The sequence below is a fragment of the Rhinoderma darwinii genome (genome assembly GCF_050947455.1).
Source record: "Rhinoderma darwinii isolate aRhiDar2 chromosome 1 unlocalized genomic scaffold, aRhiDar2.hap1 SUPER_1_unloc_8, whole genome shotgun sequence".
In the NCBI taxonomy this organism is placed as follows: Eukaryota; Metazoa; Chordata; class Amphibia; order Anura; family Rhinodermatidae; genus Rhinoderma; species Rhinoderma darwinii.
The window spans coordinates 317989-340601 of NW_027461672.1; the positions used below are offsets into that span (position 1 = coordinate 317989).

At 47.2% G+C, this 22613-nt stretch overlaps 1 protein-coding gene and 1 long non-coding RNA gene across 2 annotated transcripts in view; one reads left to right on the forward strand and one right to left on the reverse strand.

Annotated features, from left to right (window-relative positions):
• LOC142674690 (uncharacterized) overlaps positions 1–9885 on the reverse strand; it is a 28876-nt gene extending 18991 nt beyond the window's left edge. Inside the window, exon 1 of the long non-coding RNA XR_012851802.1 lies at positions 9783–9885. This is a non-coding gene — a long non-coding RNA (uncharacterized LOC142674690). The remainder of the gene's footprint in view (positions 1–9782) is intronic.
• Positions 9886–9984: 99 nt separating this feature from the next.
• Positions 9985–22613, forward strand: part of LOC142674685 (uncharacterized) — a 57292-nt gene continuing 44663 nt past the window's right edge. The window contains exon 1 of the mRNA XM_075847203.1: positions 9985–10286. The gene's annotated coding sequence lies outside the window, so the exon portion shown is untranslated. The remainder of the gene's footprint in view (positions 10287–22613) is intronic.

The following is a 22613-nucleotide window of genomic DNA, read 5'->3' on the forward strand; positions in this document are numbered from 1 at the left end:
GCAGAAGCAGGCTGGAGCAAGGCAGCAGTGGGGCCAGGAATCCAAGAAGAATAACAAGCAAGGAGGAAGAGAAAACGGCAGGTATAAATGGACAAGGGGCGGAGCTAACTCTGACTGACCAGGCCGCGATAGGCTCTCCCACTCCTGAGCCTGCCACCCTGATTGGTGGGAGCAGGTGTCAGTCTCAGAGGTCTGGCCTCAGGTGTCGACTGATTAATCCTGGGATTATACTCAGACGTAGTGCCTGGCAGATCCTTTACAGTTACACCGTTCAAACCCCTCGTTTATCCCGGCACTAGCCAGGATAAAGGAGGGGGGGGATGCTGAGAGCTCACTAGAGCGAGGGCTTTTCACCCAATGTTGCAATGCTGCAATTTTGGGAATAGCTCCATCTAGTGACCAGAAATGGGAAATATTATAAATTAGAATTAATTTATAATATTTCCTGACTCGTGAAAAAAAGAAAAAAAATTTGAACAATGTTTAATCACCCACACACTAAATGTTTAATTAAAAAAAAAAAAACATGTTTTTCTGGCAACACATTGCCTTTAAGCAGAAACTGTCCAAATACTCACAAATTTAATAGATGCAAGAATTGTGAAGGTGATATCAAAGAAGGGGTCCTATAATAACATGTAACTTGGCCTGTTAAGTTTTTTTTTATTGAAAGAGCTTTTGATTTCTGTAAATATGACCTCCTGATGCTGCAAATTCAACAAATGACCATTTTAGTTCTCTTTACAACCTTTAAAATGCTTTGATCTCTGTTGTGCATAATAATTTGAAACAGTGCATTTTGAGTTTTTTACTTCTAAAAAAATATCTGTCATCATTAGATTTGTTCAAAAAAATTAGCATTATACTCCAACGGTTGATGGCTTGAAGATTATATTGACTGTCATTTGCATCAACTATTTAGGAAAATCAGCGAAAAATAACATATGCATAATAATTTGGAATGCGGTGTAGGGGTATAGTGAGCATTTATACCCCACAGGTCTTTTGCAGAATTTATTGGAATTAGGCCATGAAAATGAAAATCTACATTTTGCTCCACTAAATTGTAGAATGTCTTCATGTTCACAAGGGATACTGGAGAAAAAGCACCCCAACATTTGTAAAGCAATTTCTCTCGATTACGGCAATACCCCACATGTGGTTATAAACTGCTGTTTGGACACACGGCAGGGCTCAGAAAGGCAGGAGCGCTATTTGGCATGCAGATTTTGCTGTATTGGTTTTTGGCCACCATGTCGCATATGCAAAACCCCTGAGGTACCAGAGTACAGTGGAAACACCAAGAAATGACCCCATTTTGAAAACTGCACACCTCAAGGCATTTATCATTTGCCTGGACAAGACAGGGCTCAGAAGTGAAGAGCACCATGCGCATTTGAGGTCTATTTTGGTGATATTTTTTTTTTTTTTACAGCATTGGCCCACAATTGCAGGGCTCTGAGGTCAAATAGTAAAACAAACCCCTAAGTAGTGACACCCATATTGGACACTACACCCCTTAGGGCATTTTAAGGGGTGTAGTGAGCATTTTGACCCCATAGGAGATTCTACATTAGAAATTAGTGCCCAGCGGATGGTGCAAAGTGAAAATTAAGATTTTCCACTGATATGCCAATTTAGTGCACAATACGTTGTGCCCAGTTTGTGCCACTGAAGACAAATATATCAAACTGTTAAGCTAGTTCTCCTGGGTATGGCATTGTCATGTCTGTGGACGTCAACTGCTGTTTGGGCATGCTGTAGGGCTCATAAGAGAGGCAGCACCATTTGGCTTTTGGAGCGCAGATTTTGCTTGGCAGTTCTGTTTCGGGTATTACTGGTATTCCAGTTTATAATATGGGGACGTATGTAATCTGTGCGGAGTACATCAGGGAATAATAAGAGTGTATAATAATGCGGTAAATAATATTTCCGGTGATTGCGCGGTTTTATATTTCCGGTGATTGCGCGGTGTGAGGGGGTTTATATTTCCGGTGATTGCGCGGTGTGAGGGGTTTTATATTTCCGGTGATTGCGCGGTGTGAGGTGTTTTATATTTCCGGTGATTGCGCGGTGTGAGGGGTTTATATTTCCCGTGATTGCGCGGTGTGAGGGGTTTTATATTTCCGTGATTGCGCGGTGTGAGGGGTGTTATATTTCCGGTGATTGCGCGGTGTGAGGAGTTTTATATTTCCGGTGATTGCGCGGTGTGGGGGGTTTTATAATTCCGGTGATTGCGCCGTGTGAGGGGTTTTATATTTCCGGTGATTGCGCGGTGTGAGGGGTTTTATATTTCCGGTGATTGCGCGGTGTGAGGGGTTTATATTTCCGGTAATTGCGCGGTGTGAGGGGTTTATATTTCCGGTGATTGCGCGGTGTGAGGGGTTTATATTTCCGGTGATTGCGCGGTGTGGGGGGGGGGGGGTTTATATTTCCGGTGATTGCGCGGTGTGATGGGTTTTATATTTCCGGTGATTGCGCGGTGTGGGGGGGAGGGGTTTATATTTCCGGTGATTGCGCGGTGTGAGGGGTTTTATATTTCGGTGATTGCGCGGTGTGAGGGGTTTATATTTCCGGTGATTGCGCTGTGTGAGGGGTTTTATTTTTCCGGTGATTGCTCGGTGTGGGTGGTTTATATTTCCGGTGATTGCGCGGTGTGAGGGGTTTATATTTCCGGTGATTGCGTGGTGTGAGGGGTTTATATTTCCGGTGATTGCGCGGTGTGAGTGGTTTTATATTTCCGGTGATTGCGCGGTGTCAGGGGTTTTATATTTCCGGTGATTGCGCGGTGTGAGTGGTTTTATATTTCCGGTGATTGCGCGGTGTGAGGGGGTTTATATTTCCGGTGATTGCGCGGTGTGTGGGGCGTTTTATATTTCCGGTGATTGCGCGGTGTGGGGGGGTTATATTTCCGGTGATTGCGTGGTGTGAGGGGGTTTATATTTCCGGTGATTGAGCGGTGTGAGGGGTTTTATATTTCCGGTGATTGCGCGGTGTGTGGGGCTTTTTATATTTCCGGTGATTGCGCGGTGTGGGGGGGTTATATTTCCGGTGATTGCGTGGTGTGAGGGGGTTTATATTTCCGGTGATTGAGCGGTGTGAGGGGTTTATATTTCCGATGATTGCGCGGTGTGAGTGGTTTTATATTTCCGGTGATTGCGCGGTGTGAGTGGTTTTATATTTCCGGTGATTGCGCGGTGTGGGGGGGTTTATATTTCCGGTGATTGCGCGGTGTGAGTGGTTTTATATTTCCGGTGATTGCGCGGTGTGAGTGGTTTTATATTTCCGGTGATTGCGCGGTGTGGGGGGTTTATATTTCCGGTGATTGCGCGGTGTGAGGGGGTTTATATTTCCGGTGATTGCGCGGTGTGGGGGGGTTACATTTCCGGTGATTGCGTGGTGTGAGGGGTTTTATATTTCCGGTGATTGCGCTGTGTGGGGGGTTTATATTTCCGGTGATTGCGCGGTGTGAGTGGTTTTATATTTCCGGTGATTGCGCGGTGTGAGGGGTTTATATTTCCGGTGATTGCGCGGTGTGGGGGGGGGGTTTATATTTCCGGTGATTGCGCGGTGTGAGGGGTTATATTTCTGGTGATTGCGCGATGTGAGGGGTTTTATATTTCCGGTGATTGCGCGGTGTGAGGGGTTTTATATTTCCGGTGATTGCGCGGTGTGGGGGGGAGGGGTTTATATTTCCGGTGATTGCGCGGTGTGGGTGGTTTTATATTTCCGGTGATTGCGTGGTGTGAGGGGGTTTATATTTCCGGTGATTGAGCGGTGTGAGGGGTTTATATTTCCGATGATTGCGCGGTGTGAGTGGTTTTATATTTCCGGTGATTGCGCGGTGTGAGTGGTTTTATATTTCCGGTGATTGCGCGGTGTGGGGGGGTTTATATTTCCGGTGATTGCGCGGTGTGAGTGGTTTTATATTTCCGGTGATTGCGCGGTGTGAGTGGTTTTATATTTCCGGTGATTGCGCGGTGTGGGGGGGTTATATTTCCGGTGATTGCGCGGTGTGAGGGGTTTATATTTCCGGTGATTGCGTGGTGTGAGGGGTTTTATATTTCCGGTGATTGCGCTGTGTGGGGGGTTTATATTTCCGGTGATTGCGCGGTGTGAGTGGTTTTATATTTCCGGTGATTGCGCGGTGTGAGGGGTTTATATTTCCGGTGATTGCGCGGTGTCGGGGGAGGTTTATATTTCCGGTGATTGCGCGGTGTGAGGGGTTATATTTCTGGTGATTGCGCGATGTGAGGGGTTTTATATTTCCGGTGATTGCGCGGTGTGAGGGGTTTTATATTTCCGGTGATTGCGCGGTGTGGGGGGGAGGGGTTTATATTTCCGGTGATTGCGCGGTGTGGGTGGTTTTATATTTCCGGTGATTGCGCGGTGTGAGGGGTTTTATATTTCCGGTGATTGCGCGGTGTGGGTGGTTTTATATTTCCGGTGATTGCGCGGTGTGGGGGGTTTATATTTCCGGTGATTGCGCGGTGTGGGTGGTTTTATATTTCCGGTGATTGCGCGGTGTGAGGGGTTTTATATTTCCGGTGACTGCGCGGTGTGAGGGGTTTTATATTTCCGGTGATTGCGCGGTGTGAGGGTTTTATATTTCCGGTGATTGCGCGGTGTGAGGGGATTTATATTTCTGGTGATTGCGCGGTGTGAGTTTTATATTTCCGGTGATTGCGCGGTGTGGGGGGTTTATATTTCCGGTGATTGCGCGGTGTGAGGGGTTTATATTTCCGGTGATTGCGCGGTGTGAGGGGTTTATATTTCCGGTGATTGCGCGGTGTGAGGGGGTTTTATATTTCCGGTAATTGCGCGGTGTAAGGGGGTTTATATTTCCGGTGATTGAGCGGTGTGAGGGGTTTATATTTCCGATGATTGCGCGGTGTGAGTGGTTTTATATTTCCGGTGATTGCGCGGTGTGAGTGGTTTTATATTTCCGGTGATTGCGCGGTGTGGGGGGGTTTATATTTCCGGTGATTGCGCGGTGTGAGTGGTTTTATATTTCCGGTGATTGCGCGGTGTGAGTGGTTTTATATTTCCGGTGATTGCGCGGTGTGGGGGGTTTATATTTCCGGTGATTGCGCGGTGTGAGGGGGTTTATATTTCCGGTGATTGCGCGGTGTGGGGGGGTTATATTTCCGGTGATTGCGCGGTGTGAGGGGTTTATATTTCCGGTGATTGCGTGGTGTGAGGGGTTTTATATTTCCGGTGATTGCGCTGTGTGGGGGGTTTATATTTCCGGTGATTGCGCGGTGTGAGTGGTTTTATATTTCCGGTGATTGCGCGGTGTGAGGGGTTTATATTTCCGGTGATTGCGCGGTGTGGGGGGGGGTTTATATTTCCGGTGATTGCGCGGTGTGAGGGGTTATATTTCTGGTGATTGCGCGATGTGAGGGGTTTTATATTTCCGGTGATTGCGCGGTGTGAGGGGTTTTATATTTCCGGTGATTGCGCGGTGTGGGGGGGAGGGGTTTATATTTCCGGTGATTGCGCGGTGTGGGTGGTTTTATATTTCCGGTGATTGCGTGGTGTGAGGGGGTTTATATTTCCTGTGATTGAGCGGTGTGAGGGGTTTATATTTCCGATGATTGCGCGGTGTGAGTGGTTTTATATTTCCGGTGATTGCGCGGTGTGAGTGGTTTTATATTTCCGTAGATTGCGCGGTGTGAGGGGTTTATATTTCCGGTGATTGCGCGGTGTGAGGGGATTATATTTCCGTTGATTGCGCGGTGTGAGGGGTTTATATTTCCGGTGATTGCGCGGTGTGAGGGGGGTTTATATTTCCGGTGATTGCGCGGTGTGAGGGGATTATATTTCCGGTGATTGCGCGGTGTGAGGGGTTTTATATTTCCAGTGATTGCGCGGTGTGAGGGGTTTATATTTCCAGTGATTGCGCGGTGTGAGGGGTTTATATTTCCGGTGATTGCGCGGTGTGAGGGGTTTTATATTTCCAGTGATTGCGCGGTGTGAGGGGTTTATATTTCCGGTGATTGTGCGGTGTGAGGGGTTTATATTTCCGGTGATTGTGCGGTGTGAGGGGTTTATATTTCCGGTGATTGTGCGGTGTGAGGGGTTTATATTTCCGGTGATTGTGCGGTGTGAGGGGTTTATATTTCCGGTGATTGCGCGGTGTGAGGGGTTTATATTTCGGATGATTGCGCGGTGTGAGGGGTTTATATTTCCAGTGATTGCGCGGTGTGAGGGGTTTATATTTCCGGTGATTGCACGGTGTGAGGGGTTTATATTTCCGGTGATTGCGTGGTGTGAGGGGTTTATATTTCTGGTGATTGCGCGGTGTGAGGGGGGTTTTATATTTCCGGTGATTGCGCGGTGTGAGGGGTTTTATATTTCCGGTGATTGCGCGGTGTGAGGGGTTTATATTTCCGGTGATTGCGCGGTGTGAGGGGTTTTATATTTCCGGTGATTGCGCGGTGTGAAGGTTTTATATTTCCGGTGATTGCGCGGTGTGAGGGGTTTATATTTCCGGTGATTGCGCAGTGTGAGGGGGGTTTTATATTTCCGGTGATTGCGCGGTGTGAGGGGTTTTATATTTCCGGTGATTGCGCGGTGTGAGGGGTTTATATTTCCGGTGATTGCGCGGTGTGAGGGGTTTTATATTTCCGGTGATTGCGCGGTGTGAAGGTTTTATATTTCCGGTGATTGCGCGGTGTGAGGGGTTTATATTTCCGGTGATTGCGCAGTGTGAGGGGTTTATATTTCCGGTGATTGCGCGGTGTGAGGGGTTTTATATTTCCGCTGATTGCGCGGTGTGAGGGGTTTATATTTCCGGTGATTGCGCGGTGTGAGGGGTTTTATATTTCCGGTGATTGCGCGGTGTGGGGGGGTTTATATTTCCGGTGATTGCGCGGTGTGAGGGGGTTTATATTTCCGATGATTGCACGGTGTGGGGGGTTTTATATTTCCGGTGATTGCACGGTGTGGGGGGTTTATATTTCCGGTGATTGCGCGGTGTGAGGGGGTTTATATTTCCGGTGATTGCGCGGTGTGAGGGGGTTTATATTTCCGGTGATTGCACGGTGTGGGGGGTTTTATATTTCCGGTGATTGCACGGTGTGGGGGGGTTTATATTTCCGGTGATTGCGCTGTGTGAGGGGGTTTATATTTCCGGTGATTGCGCGGTGTGAGGGGGTTTATATTTCCGGTGATTGCACGGTGTGGGGGGTTTTATATTTCCGGTGATTGCACGGTGTGGGGGGTTTTATATTTCCGGTGATTGCGCGGTGTGAGGGGTTTTATATTTCCGGTGATTGCGCGGTGTGAGGGGGTTTATATTTCCGGTGATTGCGCTGTGTGAGGGGGTTTATATTTCCGGTGATTGCGCGGTGTGAGGGGGTTTATATTTCCGGTGATTGCACGGTGTGGGGGGTTTTATATTTCCGGTGATTGCACGGTGTGGGGGGTTTTATATTTCCGGTGATTGCGCGGTGTGAGGGGGTTTATATTTCCGGTGATTGCGCGGTGTGAGGGGTTTATATTTCCGGTGATTGCGCGGTGTGAGGGGGTTTATATTTCCGGTGATTGCGCGGTGTGAGGGGTTTATATTTCCGGTGAATGCGCGGTGTGTAATGTTTTATATTTCCGGTGATTGCGCGGTGTGGGGGGTTTATATTTCCGGTGATTGCGCGGTGTGAGGGGTTTATATTTCCGGTGATTGCGCGGTGTGAGGGGTTTTATATTTCCGGTGATTGCGCGGTGTGAGGGGTTTATATTTCCGGTGATTGCGCGGTGTGAGGGGTTTATATTTCCGGTGATTGCGCGGTGTGGGGGGTTTATATTTCCGGTGATTGCGCGGTGTGAGGGGGTTTATATTTCCGGTGATTACGCGGTGTGAGGGGTTTATATTTCCGGTGATTGCGCGGTGTGAGGGGTTTTATATTTCCGGTGATTGCGCGGTGTGGGGGGTTTATATTTCCGGTGATTGCGCGGTGTGAGGGGGTTTATATTTCCGGTGATTACGCGGTGTGAGGGGTTTATATTTCCGGTGATTGCGCGGTGTGAGGGGTTTTATATTTCCGGTGATTGCGCGGTGTGAGGGGTTTTATATTTCCGGTAATTGCACGGTGTGAGGGGTTTATATTTCCGGTGATTGCACGGTGTGGGGGGTTTTATATTTCCGGTGATTGCGCGGTGTGGGGGGTTTATATTTCCGGTGATTGCGCGGTGTGGGGGGGGGTTTATATTTCCGGTGATTGCGCGGTGTGAGGGGTTTATATTTCCGGTGATTGCGCGGTGTGAGGGGTTTTATATTTCCGGTGATTGCGCGGTGTGGGGGGTTTATATTTCCGGTGATTGCGCGGTGTGGGGGGGGTTTATATTTCCGGTGATTGCGCGGTGTGAGGGGTTTATATTTCCGGTGTTTGCGCAGTGTGAGGGGGTTTATATTTCCGGTGATTGCGCGGTGTGAGGGGTTTATATTTCCGGTGATTGCGCGGTGTGAGGGGTTTATATTTCCGGTGATTGCGCGGTGTGAGGGGGTTTTATATTTCCGGTGATTGCGCGGTGTGGGGGGTTTTATATTTCCGGTGATTGCGCGGTGTGGGGGGGTTTATATTTCCGGTGATTGCGCGGTGTGAGGGGTTTTATATTTCCGGTGATTGCGCGGTGTGAGGGGTTTTATATTTCCGGTGATTGCGGGGTGTGAGGGGTTTATATTTCCGGTGATTGCGGGGTGTGAGGGGGTTTATATTTCCGGTGATTGCGCGGTGTGAGGGGTTTTATATTTCCGGTGATTGCGCGGTGTGAGGGGTTTTATATTTCCGGTGATTGCGCGGTGTGAGGGGTTTATATTTCCGGTGATTGCGGGGTGTGAGGGGGTTTATATTTCCGGTGATTGCGCGGTGTGGGGGGGTTTATATTTCCGGGGATTGCGCGGTGTGAGGGGTTTTATATTTCCGGTGATTGCGCGGTGTGAGGGGTTTTATATTTCCGGTGATTGCGCGGTGTGAGGGGGTTTATATTTCCGGTGATTGCGCGGTGTGGGGGGGTTTATATTTCCGGGGATTGCGCGGTGTGAGGGGGTTTATATTTCCGGTGATTGCGCGGTGTGAGGGGTTTATATTTCCGGTGATTGCGCGGTGTGAGAGGTTTATATTTCCGGTGATTGCGCGGTGTGAGGGGTTTATATTTCCGGTGATTGCGCGGTGTGAGGAGTTTATATTTCCGGTGATTGCGCGGTGTGAGGGGTTTTGTGGGGCGAGATGTAGATTTTGTTGGTGACATTTTGGGGACTTTTTATTCCATACGTTGGAGAATCGCGGCGACCAATAAAAGCGACGTTCACATGTGAATTATTTCTGAGGGTTAAATAATTTGATATTTAAATAATTTGGACAATAACGGATGCGGCGATTCCGTTACTTATTTTTAACATTCACATAATTTTTTTCTAAAAAAAACAAAAACGTATTACACTGGTAACCGGTCGGAATCGCGCACTTTCTTCAGAGGACAGAGGAAGCCGCGATCTCTAACTGATCAGATGCCGCGGTCACTATTAATCACGGCTTATGAGGGGTTAAACAGCAGGGATTGCGCTGTCTCTGATCTTAGCGTTTGCAGGCGGCTGTCAGTAGTCGTGTACGGTGCAGGCTCCGCTCCTTCTAGTGTGATGACGCACGTACAACATAATACTATAGATCTGATGTCACCAAGGGGTTAATCCCTCCCACTTAAAAGAATTAATAATAATTACCAACACTGTGCCAAACAAAAACGCACCAAAACCGGATAGAAATGACCTCATGTAACCTTACTACTGCATCGTGGGAAAGTTCCTGACTGATAACAGAGAACACAACAGCGGTGACCGGAAGTCATGTAGACCCAGCCTGCGCTGCTCTATCGAATACCCGGCAAAAGCTGAAGGACCTGTGATGACGTCACCACCATGTGACCAGGACGGGATGGGCCAGAACTCCGCCCCTCATGTCACGTGTTCTCGTCACAGGTCTTTCATACATCGATCAATCTTTCCACTTGTAAGCTACGCCCCTGATGCCGCGGTCACGTGATCTTGATATGGTCAGGTCTATCCGCCACGTCTTCTCTACTGATAAGCTCCGACCCTCCTGCCCCGGTCACATGTGGGTGACGTCATCAGAAGGCCTTCAGCTATTGCCGTGTACGAGGTGGAGAGCAGCGCTGGTCGGGTGTTCTCTTTGTTATCAGTCTGTATACAAATAACTATCAATCATTGAGTGACCCCGCCCACTGAACTCCTAGCCGGGATTTAACCCTCCAGTGCCGTCCTCTTTGGGGTAAGTTGTTATTTCTGGTCTTTGTAGTGGTCGGATGTTTTGTGGGACGAGTCGTGTTTTGTAATGACATAATATTCGGGACATACAACTTATTCACTGACTCTTATACATTTCTTGTTAATGTCGTTCACCGTGCGGTTTAAGGGAATGTTCACACGTAGCGAATGTTCCGCCTGTGATTGGCTGCAGGGGTCACATGACGCCTTCTTCTTTCACTGCACAGACACACAGCGTGTTCTCGCGGGATCACGCTGTGACGTCACTTCCTCCCACCATCGCGTCGGACGAGAGAAGACACATCGGCTCCAGGCGTCCGAGATATGCTGCTGCAGATTCAACTGTACCCTCTCGGACGCCTGGAGCCGATGTGTCTCTTCTCGTCCGACGCGATGGTGAAGGAGCTGTGGGAGGAAGTGACGTCACAGCGTGATCCCGCGAGAACACGCCGTGTGTCTGTGCAGTGAAAGAAGCTGGGTGGGAGCGATGAGAAGAGTATGATGCTGATTGGTCACTGATTGGTCAGCGCCACACACTTCTATTTACAACGCCCAGTTGTCCATTGAAAAACTCATTTGCATAAATATAAAATTGCTCATAACTTGGGCAAAAATGATCGTTTTTCAAAAAACCCCTAAACGTTGCTGTTCTCTACATCGCAGCGCCGATCACGCAATAGGAGATGGGGTTATAATCTGGTGACGGCCTCTATAATCACCAGGACCGGTTCCGTTTTTTCCTCCGTCTTGTCAGATCTATAGCTTTGTTATTTGTCAGTCGATGGCGCGAGGATTAGATTCTGCGGGACGAGCTGTGGATTTTCATCACTTTTTACTACATTATTAATATATTTTTTTATAGCGACCAATAATCCGCCATTGTGGTGTTTGTTATTATTGTGTTCGCCGTGCGGGTAAATAACGTTCTGTTGTATTTCTGACTCTCACGGACGCCGTTATTCCACTTATGTTTCTGGTTCTGGTTTTTTACGTTACTTTACAGAATATTTGGGAAAATCGTTTGTGGAGGTTTTTTTTTTTATTCATAAATGAAAACTTTATTTGACTGTTTTTTCTAATAAAGTCATTCCTGTTCTGGGGGACGTGAACGAGTGATGATCAGATCGCCGGTACAATTCACTGTAATACTAATGTATCGCGATATATCGTGATTAATATTAAGGGGTTAATAGGAGCAGAAAGATGGCGGACCGTCATTACCCCCCAGGCTGCCATGACAACCATCTGCACCCCGTGATTACATCGGAGAAGCCGATGAGCGGATCACCCCCTCTTTCTTACAGCTTAGATTCCAGAAACACTATTTTCCACGGCATCTAAGTAGTTAAATGTCTGGGATCGGCGATCTCTCTGATCCTGGCTGTTAGCGCGAGGTGTCCGCTATAATACACCCGCAGCGTGTGGAGCGGGCTCAGCCTGTAAACCCCTCCATACTTCTCCCCCCGCACCGTGACATTCAGTGTTGTCATGGGGACGGCTGCTCTTGGACATGACTGAGGGATTGCTGGCGTCTTTCTTGTTAGGGAGTGTTCACACGCAGTGACCAGAAACGTCTGAGAATACCGAGATGATTTCAGTCGAAAACAGCTCCTGATTTTCAGACGATTTTTTAACTCGCGTTTTTTGCGCCGTTTTTTTCACCAGTTTTTGGAACTGTTTTTCGATAGTCAATGAAAAACGCCTCCAAAAACGTCCCAAGATGTGTCCTGCACTTCTTTTGACGAGCCGTCATTTTACGCGCCGTATTTTGACAGCGACGCGTAAAATGACACCTCGTGGGAACAGAACATCGGAATTCCCATTGAAAGCAATGGTCAGAAGTTTGTAGGCGCATTAGGGGCGTTGTCTGAAAACCGTGCGTGTGAACATACCCTTACAGTCTAAGAGGTTTATGAATTCACACCATTAACCCCTTCATGACTAGCTAAATTTTTCTGTTTTTGCCTTTCAGCCGCCATAACTTTTTTCTTTTTCACTGACGTGGCTTTGTGAGGCCGTGTTTTATGCGAGAGAAATACTATTTTTGTTCCCCACAGTTTAAAATAATATTTTTTTTACGGCGTGAATATAGGAAAAGCGATTCTCGCCATTGTTTTTCTACTTTATCTCATTCACGTTTCACGCTAAATAACCGGTTAGATTAATTCTTCAGGTTATTACGGTCGTGCAGATACCGAATATGTGTAGGTTTTTTGTTTTTATCTAGTGTAGGTGTAATGGCAGGAAGGAGGTGAAGGGAAAGTGAGCCCTAATCTACCCACCGCCCTGTCCCTGCCTACTTGCAACGACCCGCCCTAGGCGACGAGGTACAACTGGGCGGCGGTCCCTACGCTGGCTAAGTGCACAGGAAGACAAACAGGGAACACGCAAGGGAAGGGGCAGTAGCCACGGAACGCCACGAGGAAACGGGGCGGCGAACGAACAGTCAGGACCAGGACGAAGTGAGTACACCCGAGCAGGCACGGAGACAGAAGCAAGCCAGGGCAAGCAAGCAGGTCAAGCAGAACTGCAGCAAGGCAGAAGCACGGCAGAAGCAGGCTGGAGCAAGCAGCAGTGGGGCCAGGAATCCAAAAGAATTACAAGCACTGAGGGAGAGCACAGGGCAGGTAATAAAGGGCAGGGGGCGGAGCTAACTCCGAGAGACCAGGCCGCGATAGGCTCTCCCACTCCTGAGCCTGCCACCCTGGTTGGTGGGAGATGGTGTCAGTCGAGCAGGTCTGGCCTCAGGTGTGGATTGATTAATCCCAGGAGTATAGCTAGATGAAGTACCTGGCAGATCCCTAACAGTAGGGGAAATAAAATAAATTTTATTCAAAATAATGACTTTTTGTTACTTTTTTTGATTTATTTATTTTTTATTCCCATTAACCCCTTCAGGACCAGACCCATTTTTTCAAATCTGATATATTTCACTTTATGTGGTAATAACTCCGGAATGCTTTTACCTATCAAAGCGATTCTGAGATTGTTTTCTCGTGACACATTGGACTTTATGATAGTGGAAAAATTTGGTCGATAAATTCAATATTTATCAGTGAAAAACACCAAAATTTTGTGAAAAATTGCAAAAATTTGCATTTTTGTAAATGTATCTGCTTGTAAGACAGGCCGTTATACCACACAAAATTGTTACTAATTAACATCCCCCATATGTCTACTTTAGATTGGCATCGTTTTTTGAACATCCTTTTATTTTTCTATGACATCACAAGGCTTAGAACTTTAGCAGCAATTTCTCACATTTTCAAGAAAATTTCAAAAGGCTATTTTTACAGGGACCAGTTCAGTTGTGAAGCGGCTTTTAGGGCCTTATATATTAGAAACCGCCAAAAAGTCACCCCATTTTAAAATCTTCACCCCTCAAAGTATTCAAAACAGCATTTAGAAAGGTTCTTAACACTTTAAATGTTTCACAGAAATTAAATCAACGTGGAGGTGAAATTTTCAAATTTCATTTTTTTTTTGCAGAAATTCATTTTTAATCTATTTTTTCTGTAACACAGAAAGTTTTACCAGAGAAACGCAACTCAATATCTATTGCCCAGATTCTGCCGTTTTTAGAAATATCCCACATGTGGCCCTAGTGTGCTAATGGACTGAAGCACCGGCCTCAGAAGCAAAGGAGCACCTAGAGGATTTTGGGCCTCCTTTTTATTAGAAAATATTTTAGGTGTCAGGTTAGGTTTGAAGGGCTCTTTCGGTGCCAAAACAGTGGAAATACACCAAAAGGGACCCTATTTGGGAAACTAGACCCCTTGAGGAAATTATCTAGGGGTATAGTGAGCATTTTGACCCAGCAGGTTTTTTGCAGAAATTATTGGAAGTAGGCCGTGAAAATTAAAATCTACATTCTTTCAAAGAAAATGTAGGTTTAGCTAATTTTTTCTAATTTCCACAAGGACTAAAGGAGAAAAAGCACCGCAACATTTGTAAAGCAATTTCTCCCGAGTAAAACACTACCCCACATGTAGTAATAAACGGCTGTTTGGACACACGGCAGGGCTTAGAAGGGAAAGAGCGCCATTTGGCTTTTGGAGCTCAAATTTAGCAGGAATGGTTTGCGGAGGCCATGTCGCATTTGCAAAGCCCCTAAGGGACTAAAACAGTGAAAACGCCAAAAAAATGACTCCATTGAGAAAACTACACCCCTTGAGGAATCCATCTAGGGGTGTAGTGAGCATTTTGACCCCACAGGTGTTTCATAGATTTTATTAGAATTGGGCAGTGAAAATAAAAAAAATCCTTTTTCTTCAATAAGACGTAGCTTTAGTTCCAAATTTTTAATTTTCTCAACTAATAAAGGAAAAAAAGAACCCCAAAATTTGTAAAGCAACTTCTCTGGAGTACGGCAATACCCCACACGTGGGCATAAACTGCTGTTTAGACACACGGCAAGGCTCAGAAGGGAAGGAGCGCCATTTGCTTTTGGTGTACAGATTTAGCTCCATTTGGTTTCTGGTCGCTATGTTGCATTTGCAAAGTCCCTGTGGAACCAAAATAGTGGATTCCCCCCAGAAGTGACCCCATTTTGGAAACAACACCCTCAAGGTATTCACCTAGGGGTGTAGTGAGCATGTTAACCCCACAGGTGTTTTGCAGAAATTCGTGTGCACACGATGTGGGAGAGTGAAAATGGAAATTTTTCCTTAGATACGCCAATATGTGGTGCCCGGCTTGTGCCACCATAACAAGACAGCTCTCAATTTTTATGCGGTGTTTCCCGGTTTTAGAAGCACCCTACGTGTGGCCCTAATCTTTTGCCTGGACATTCGACAGGGCTCAGGAGTGAAAGAGTACCATGTAAAATTGAGGCCTAATTTGGCGACATATAAAGTATTGGTTCACAATTGCAGAGGCTTTGATGTGAAATAAAAGAAACCCCTGAGAAGTGACCCCATTTTGGAAACTACACCCCTCAAGGCATTTATTAAGGGGTGTAGTGAGCATTTTCACCCCACGTGTCTTTTCCATAAATGATTGCGCTGCCGAAGGTAGAAATTAAAATTTTGCCCTAGATATGCCAATTCATTGTCAAATATGTTGTGCCACTGGGGACACACACCTCAAAAATTGTTAAAAGTGTTCTCCCGGGTATGGCGATGCCATATATGTGGACATAAACAGCTGTTTGGGCATGCTGTAGGGCTCAGATCGGTGGGAGCGCCATTTGGCTTTTGGAGCGTGGAATTTGCTTGGTTATAGTTTTGTTTGGAGTATAACTGTTGTTTCCGTTTATAATGTGGGGCATATCTGAGCTGGGCAGAGTACATCAGGGGCATAGTCAGGTGGTATAATAATAAGGTAAAAAATATAATAAAATAATCCATAGATGTGTGTTACGCTGTGATCGATCCTTTCTGCACAGGACGGTGTCGCACTGATAACTGGCGTCCTTCCTTATCCCCCTTTTGGTCCACACTCTGCATCTTTGCAGTTTGGGGAATTTTGCCGGGAAAGTGTTGTCCTGGTATAATACGGGCACCGTCGCTTCCAGCGGATATGGTTGGGCCCTCCCCTTCCTGGTTCCCTAATTTTAGTGCCTTGATACATCGCCTTTTGAAACAGAAGAAATGTTCCCCTCGGGCCGGCACAACTGGATATTTTTCTTTCCTGAATTATTGCAGCCTTAACTTATTTTTTCATAGACGTAGTGGTATGAGGGCTCTTTTTTTTACGGGACGAGCTGTAGCTTTTATTGGTACCATATTGGGGTACATGCAACTTTTTGATCACTTGTTATCCTTTTTTTGGGAGGCAAGGTGACCAAAAAACAGCAATTCTGCCATAGCTTGTTTTTTTTTATACAGCGTCCACCATGCGTTATAAACTACATGTTACCTTTATTCTGTGGGTCAGTACGATTCCGGCGATACCTGATTTATAGAACTTTTTTATAACTTTTTGCACAATAAAATTACTTTTGGAAAGAGAATGTATTTCTTCTGTCGCGATGTTGTGAGAGCCATAACTTTTAAATTTTTTCGTCGATGGAGCGGTGTGAGGGTTTCTTTTTTGCGAGACGAGGTATAGATTTTATAGGTACCGTTTTTGGATACATGCGACTTTTTGATCACTTTTTTATTTCAATTTTTGGAAGACGGTGACCAAAAAAACAGTAATTATGGCAGTGTTTTTGAGGTTTTTTTTTACGGCGTTCACTGCGCTGGATAAATAACATAATATTTTTATAGTTTAGGTTGTTACGGTCGCAGCGATACCAAATATGTATGGCTTTATTATTTTTTTCAATAATAAATTACTTAATAAGGGAAAAAGGGCGATTGTGTTTTATTTTATTACTTGAAACTTTTATTGTATGTTTTACAACTTTTATTTTTACTTTTTTTACACTTTTTTTTAGTCCCACTAGGGGACTTGAATATCCAACTGTTTGTTTGATGTTCTAATACATTGCACTACCTATGTAGTGCAATGTATTGGAACTGTCAGTTGTTCACTGACAGCAAGCCGATCAGGCTCCACCTCTGGGCGGGGCCTAATCAGCTTACGTAATGGCAAACAGGAGTCCATTGTTAGGTCTCCTGTTGCCATAGTAGCAGTCGCCAGCCTTGCCATCGCGTGGCAAGGCTGCCGATTTGCTACAAACCTCTAGGATGCAGCGATCACAATGGATCGCTGCATCGAAGGGGTTAATGCCAGGAATCGGAGCTAGCTCCGGTTCCCGGCGATAGACCGGGGTGTCCGCTGTAACATACAGCGGACACCCACTGCTGATGACACCGGCTCAGCTTCTGAGCCGGAAGCTGAGCCGGCGCCATCTTGCCGATGGTACCGGAAGCCTCCTGGGCCCCGCCGACGACGGAGCATAGGAGGATTCCGTTACAGGCTGATCGGGAGGTAAGTATTAGCCCTCCGATCGCCTTTGCAGCCACCGGCAACCCAGCGATCACGTTGCTGGGGTGCCGGTGGCTATAAACTCCTCACATGCTGCGATCTCTATTGAACGCAGCATGTGAGCGGTTAATCGGCCGGATCGGATGCTAGTTCCGGTCCTGGCCAATACCTCAGGGTGCCAGCTGTAATATACAGCTGTCACCCGGCGGTGATGTCGCTGGCTCAGCTCCTGAGCCAGCTTCATCTCCATCACGTACAGTTACGTGAAAAGGCGGTAAGCCACCAGCTTTAATCACGTAACTGTACGTGATTGGGCGGGAAGGGGTTAAGGGATAACTTTATTTAGATAATTTTTTTTACTTGTAATGTATTAGCATAACCCCGTAACTAATACATTACACTGTGTCACTATGACACAGGCTTCTGATCGGGCAGCACATAGTGTGCCCGAACAGCAGGCAAACGGAACAGACAGCCCTGGGGTCCTTGGTAGGTCCCCAGGGCTGACTGCAGAGGGATTCCCTGGTGTTTGATCGCATCACCGGGTCTCAAAGAAGGGATTTCCCTTTGATCATGCCGCGGTCACGGACCGCGGCAATCAAAGGGTTAAACAGCTGGGGTTGGAATGTCCTGACCGCAAATGGGAAGACACTTTACAATAATGTTTCTGAGCTCCTTATACTTCACGCTGAAAGACGTCGTAAAATATCATCATTTATAAGTCCGGACATTATTTTTGGGGCGATAAAAACTTCACCTTCCAAAATGTTTTATTATGATTTTTTTTTTCTCTGTACGCAATTGAAATTGACAACTCCTCATTACTCCACAATCTCCAGGTGAGGAGGGTCTTACAAGGAGCCCCCTCCCAAACACTTAGGTGTCTCAGTCACTATTGACCGCAGCATTGAAGAGGTTCAATGGCCGTAATCGCAGTTCTTCTAGGTTTCCGGCCTTTGCAGCAAGGTGTCTGGTCTTCCCTATGTCATGTGACTGAGTCCTGAGCGGTAAATGTCCTGTGCAGGAAGGGGTTAAATGAGTAAAATACAAGTTTATACTGAATCTTATCCCACAAAACAATGTTTCTCGTTAAAGTATTCACTGGGGACACAGTACCATGGGTAGAGGCCGCTGTCACTAGGAAACTAGGTAAATATAAAAATAATATTTGGCTCCGCTGTACCCTCTGCTGAGCACCCCGCTCCTCAGTTTTAGCCTAGTGTCTGTAGGAGGCAGACATTTTGCTAGATATTTTATTTTTATTTTGTTTTCAGGTTCAGGGTACGAGTCCCTCGTGTGTTCCAATGGTGACTTCCCTGCGGGCGCTGAGCGGTAGGGATTCCCACCCTTTCCGTGAATGCCCGGCATTTTGGCGGATGCTATTTCCACATCGGTGAATCCCCACCCCTCTGTTGGATGTTACCGCTCTGGTCACCCAGTTCCCTATTAGCGCCCTCGACGGTTGAGGATGCCGGACAGCCGCACTACTTGTGTGTGTTTTCCTATAGGGTGACAGGCTGCGCCTGAAGATGACTGACAGGTAAGTTCTCCTGCCGCCATTGGGAGCCTCTTTGGTGGGGGAGCATTCAGACTATGTCAGCAGGCTTTGCGGCATTATATATAGAGGGTTGTTTTTTTCTCGGATGTTGTGTCCTTACTAATGAGGTCTCTAACACATGTGCTGGCAGACATACTTAGGCATTATCTTCTACTTTTTACTACAAGCCACGGCGTTCCACGGACTGCGCCATTGGTTCTCTGCTAGGTTGCAAGCTGGCCACGCCCCTTGCACTACCGCCGGCTCTCCTCCCCGCCCCACTGTGTTCCTGCACCATTTTCCCGTTTTGATTGCTCACCAAGCAGGACCTGAGTCACATGCCTGCCCTGTACAATCGGCACGGCGCAGGTTTTTGGATGGAGGAGAGGGGTAATTCTGTTCTCGTCAGATAATTCTTACCAGTAGTGAACGCCATAGTACACTGAGCGGTATACAGAAGTCATACAGCGCTGGAAGCATTCCTGCTGCACGGGGGACCCAGCACCTACGGGGTCTGGTAGGATAGCCATTGGCTATGGTGTTTTTTTGTAAAATGCTCATAATATGTCATCAAAGGGAAAAGCTACTAAGACCCCCAACACCCCCACTATTGTTACGCACCTTGTGTGTTCGCGGTACAGTACTAAGTTTCCATGCGAGCAGGCTGACCCAGTCTGTGTTCAGTGCACTCCACCTAAAGCATCACAGGACTCCCCATCTCGCATGGTTAATGAGCATATTGCCCCCCAATGGGCGGCTTCGCTCACCCAGGAGGTAGATAAACTCGCCCGTCTTTCTCAGGCCATGGCGGATGCCTTACAACGCCTTCCTCAGCAGTTAGCGTCCCAATTGTCTGATCCCTCTCAGGCACCACAGTCCATTTAGGCCCACAGACGTTCTTCCCTGGATTGCACTCGTTCTAGTTCTCCCAGTGCATCCCGAAAGCGGGCCCGGAAATCAAAACAATATCATTCTTCCTCTGTTTCCTCTTTGGACAAAAATGCTACAGGCGTCCTCCATTCTTTTCATTCAAGAGCTATATCTGAACCAACTTCTTTGAGTTATTGCAGTTCCACAGGCAACCCCCTCTGGTCTTTCCAGATCACAAGGGTTTTGACATTGTTTTCTGATTCATGGAAACACTTTGACCGGTCTATGCATCTGTACAACAGTGCAGACTATATGTTTCCTTTCTCTGATGAGTGTATTGCCAAATGGTCAGCTCACCCCAAGGTAGATGCTACAATGGCCCGGCTTTATGAAAATACTACATTTCCGTTTGCAGATGCTTCCGCCTTAAAGGTTCATGTTGATGCTGAAGTGGAGTCTATGGCTAAAGCCACTTTCAGCATGGCCACAGCTTCAGTCAGACCACCTTTTGCAGCATATTGGTTTAGCATGGCTAGTATTGAACTAATACTCAACTACAGGACACAATTGATTCGGGGGACTCCCAAGTGGATAATTCCCTGCTAGCTGCAGAGCTTTTGCAGATGTCTAAATGCATCTGTGATGTCCCTGTCTAAGCTGCCCAAAGGTCGGCTAAGGCCTTGGCTAATGCGGTAGCTGTCCGCTGGGCCATTTGGACTAGGAACTGGGATACTGACAGTGCCTCTAGGAAGTGACCCTATGAAGGACGAAAACCTTCTTCCGTTTGCCCAGGATCTCCTTTATGGACATGGCCTGGTCGAACTCATTTCTGAAGCTACAGGAAGAAGGAGCACTTTACTTCAACAATGTTGTCAAAGACGACGCCCAGTTCCCTCAGTCAGCAGAGAAAGATGATTTCGTTCATTTTGGTACTCGGCCCCACGTCAGAGGCAGAACTCCTTTCCGAACGCACAGACATTTTTTCCGGTGTAGAAACTCCTGGCAGCCTTGCAACAGACCCGCTAGACCTGCTCCGGCACAGTGGGCTACCACATACTTAAAATTTTCCCTCATCTGAGCTGCTCCATCGTATTGGGGGGACGGCTGCTCTTCTTCCAGGAGACATGGCTCGAAGACATTGAAGACGCCTGTGTGCGGGAGGTTGTCGACAGGCTACAAAATACAGTTTTCTTCTCGCCCTCCTGGGCGTTTTTTCCTGTCAACGCCCCCTCGGTGCCCCTCCAGGGCCCAAGCTTTTTCTCAAGCCATTCAAAGCATCCTCCATCAAGGAGCAATTGTCCCAGTATGAACTCCAGAACTGTTCAAAGGGTTTTATTCCATCCCTTATTAGAGTACAAAAGAAGGACGGATCTCTTCGACCCATTTTGGATGTAAAACGTCTCAATCGATATTTGAAGATTCAAAGGTTTTGCGTGGAGTCTCTTCGATTGGTGGTCACTTCCTTGGAGGTCGACGAGTTCCTGTCCTCCATAGATATCAGGGATACTTCTCTTTATGTTCCCATTGTTCAAGTACATCAGCGTTTCTTGCACTTTGCAGTAGGTTCAGAGCATTTCCAGTTTATGACCTTCCCCTTTGGGCTGGCCATGGCTCCAAGGGTCTTCACCAATGTCATGGCGGCGCCCATGGCTTTTCCCAGATCCAGGGGGATAGCGGTTATCCCATATTTGGCCGATCTTCTGGTGAAGGCACCTTTCAAACAGGACAGTGACAGTACTCCACAGGAATGCTCCATTCGCTTCATGAAAGTCTTGGGGACTTCATGGCAGTCCCATTTGCTAAATTTTACTCCCGATCTCTAGCTCGCTATTCTATTTAGTTGGGACAAGTCTCCGGAGTCCTTGGTTCTGATGATTCGTCTGCCCCCTTCAGTCAAGGAGGAGCTGCTGTGGTGGATGTCTTTCCCAGGCATCTTTCAGGAAAAACCCAACAACTATCAACTGGCAAGTCATCACAACGGATGGAAGTTTGTCTGGATGGGGGGGGGGGGGTTTCTTTGGCTGCCTCACAGTCCAGGGCATCTGATCCGATTCGGAAGCTCCGCTACAGATCAACATGAAGTCTCGTCTCCAGACTCTTCCAGTGCGGATACAGACAGACCACTCTACAGCAGTGGCTTACCTCAATCATCACGGAGGTACAGGAAAGAGGACTGTATGGAAGAAAACCCCTAAGATCCTTCACTGGACGGAACAAAATGTCCCAGAAATCTCAGCGGTGCACATCTGTCACGCCTCGTGGGGAATGTGAACTCACTGGGCCGGTCCGCTGTTGCGGAGTAGCAGCTGGCCAAACAAGGGTCAATGATAGTGTTTAGGACTAGAGTACCTGAATAGAAGACTTGACACGGACACTTGACTTGACTTCACCAGTCATTTCAAACACTTGACTTGACTTGGACACAGATACTGGATACAGGAAAACAGAATACAGCTAATTAACCATTTGCTAGACAAACATGGGTTGACACAACATTGTTCTGGCAGGGAATGAATGGGCAGAGTCCCTTTTTTAGTTCCTAGTATGCTGGGATAGGTTGGGGAGATTTTCCTGGTGCACGTGCTGGCCCTTTAAGGCCAGGAGCGAGCTAGTGCACCTTATGAGCAGCAGTGACAGAGGCCAGAACACCCCGGCATCCCCGGAAAGGAGGTGGAGGATGCCGGCACGAAGGTGATAGAAGCTGGCGCCCGCCAGGGGAAATAGGACGGTGACTATCGGCGGCTGCCACCATTACAACATCCCAGGAGTAGACAACTGGAAGGCGAAATGCCTGGATCCCAGAGAATGATCTCTTCATCCAGAGATTTTCAGCGCATTTGCATTCGGTGGGGTTTCCCAGACGTGGATCTCTTCGCCTCTCACCTTAATCACAAGTGCCCGGACTACGTCACCAGAACAAGGGATTCCAGGGCCATAGGAGCCGACGCTCTGGTTCTACCCTGGTCATCCTTCAACCTCCTTTATCTTTTTCCTCCCCTTCTACTCCTGCATCGAGTGCTGAAAAGGGTCAAGGACGCAGGAATCCCA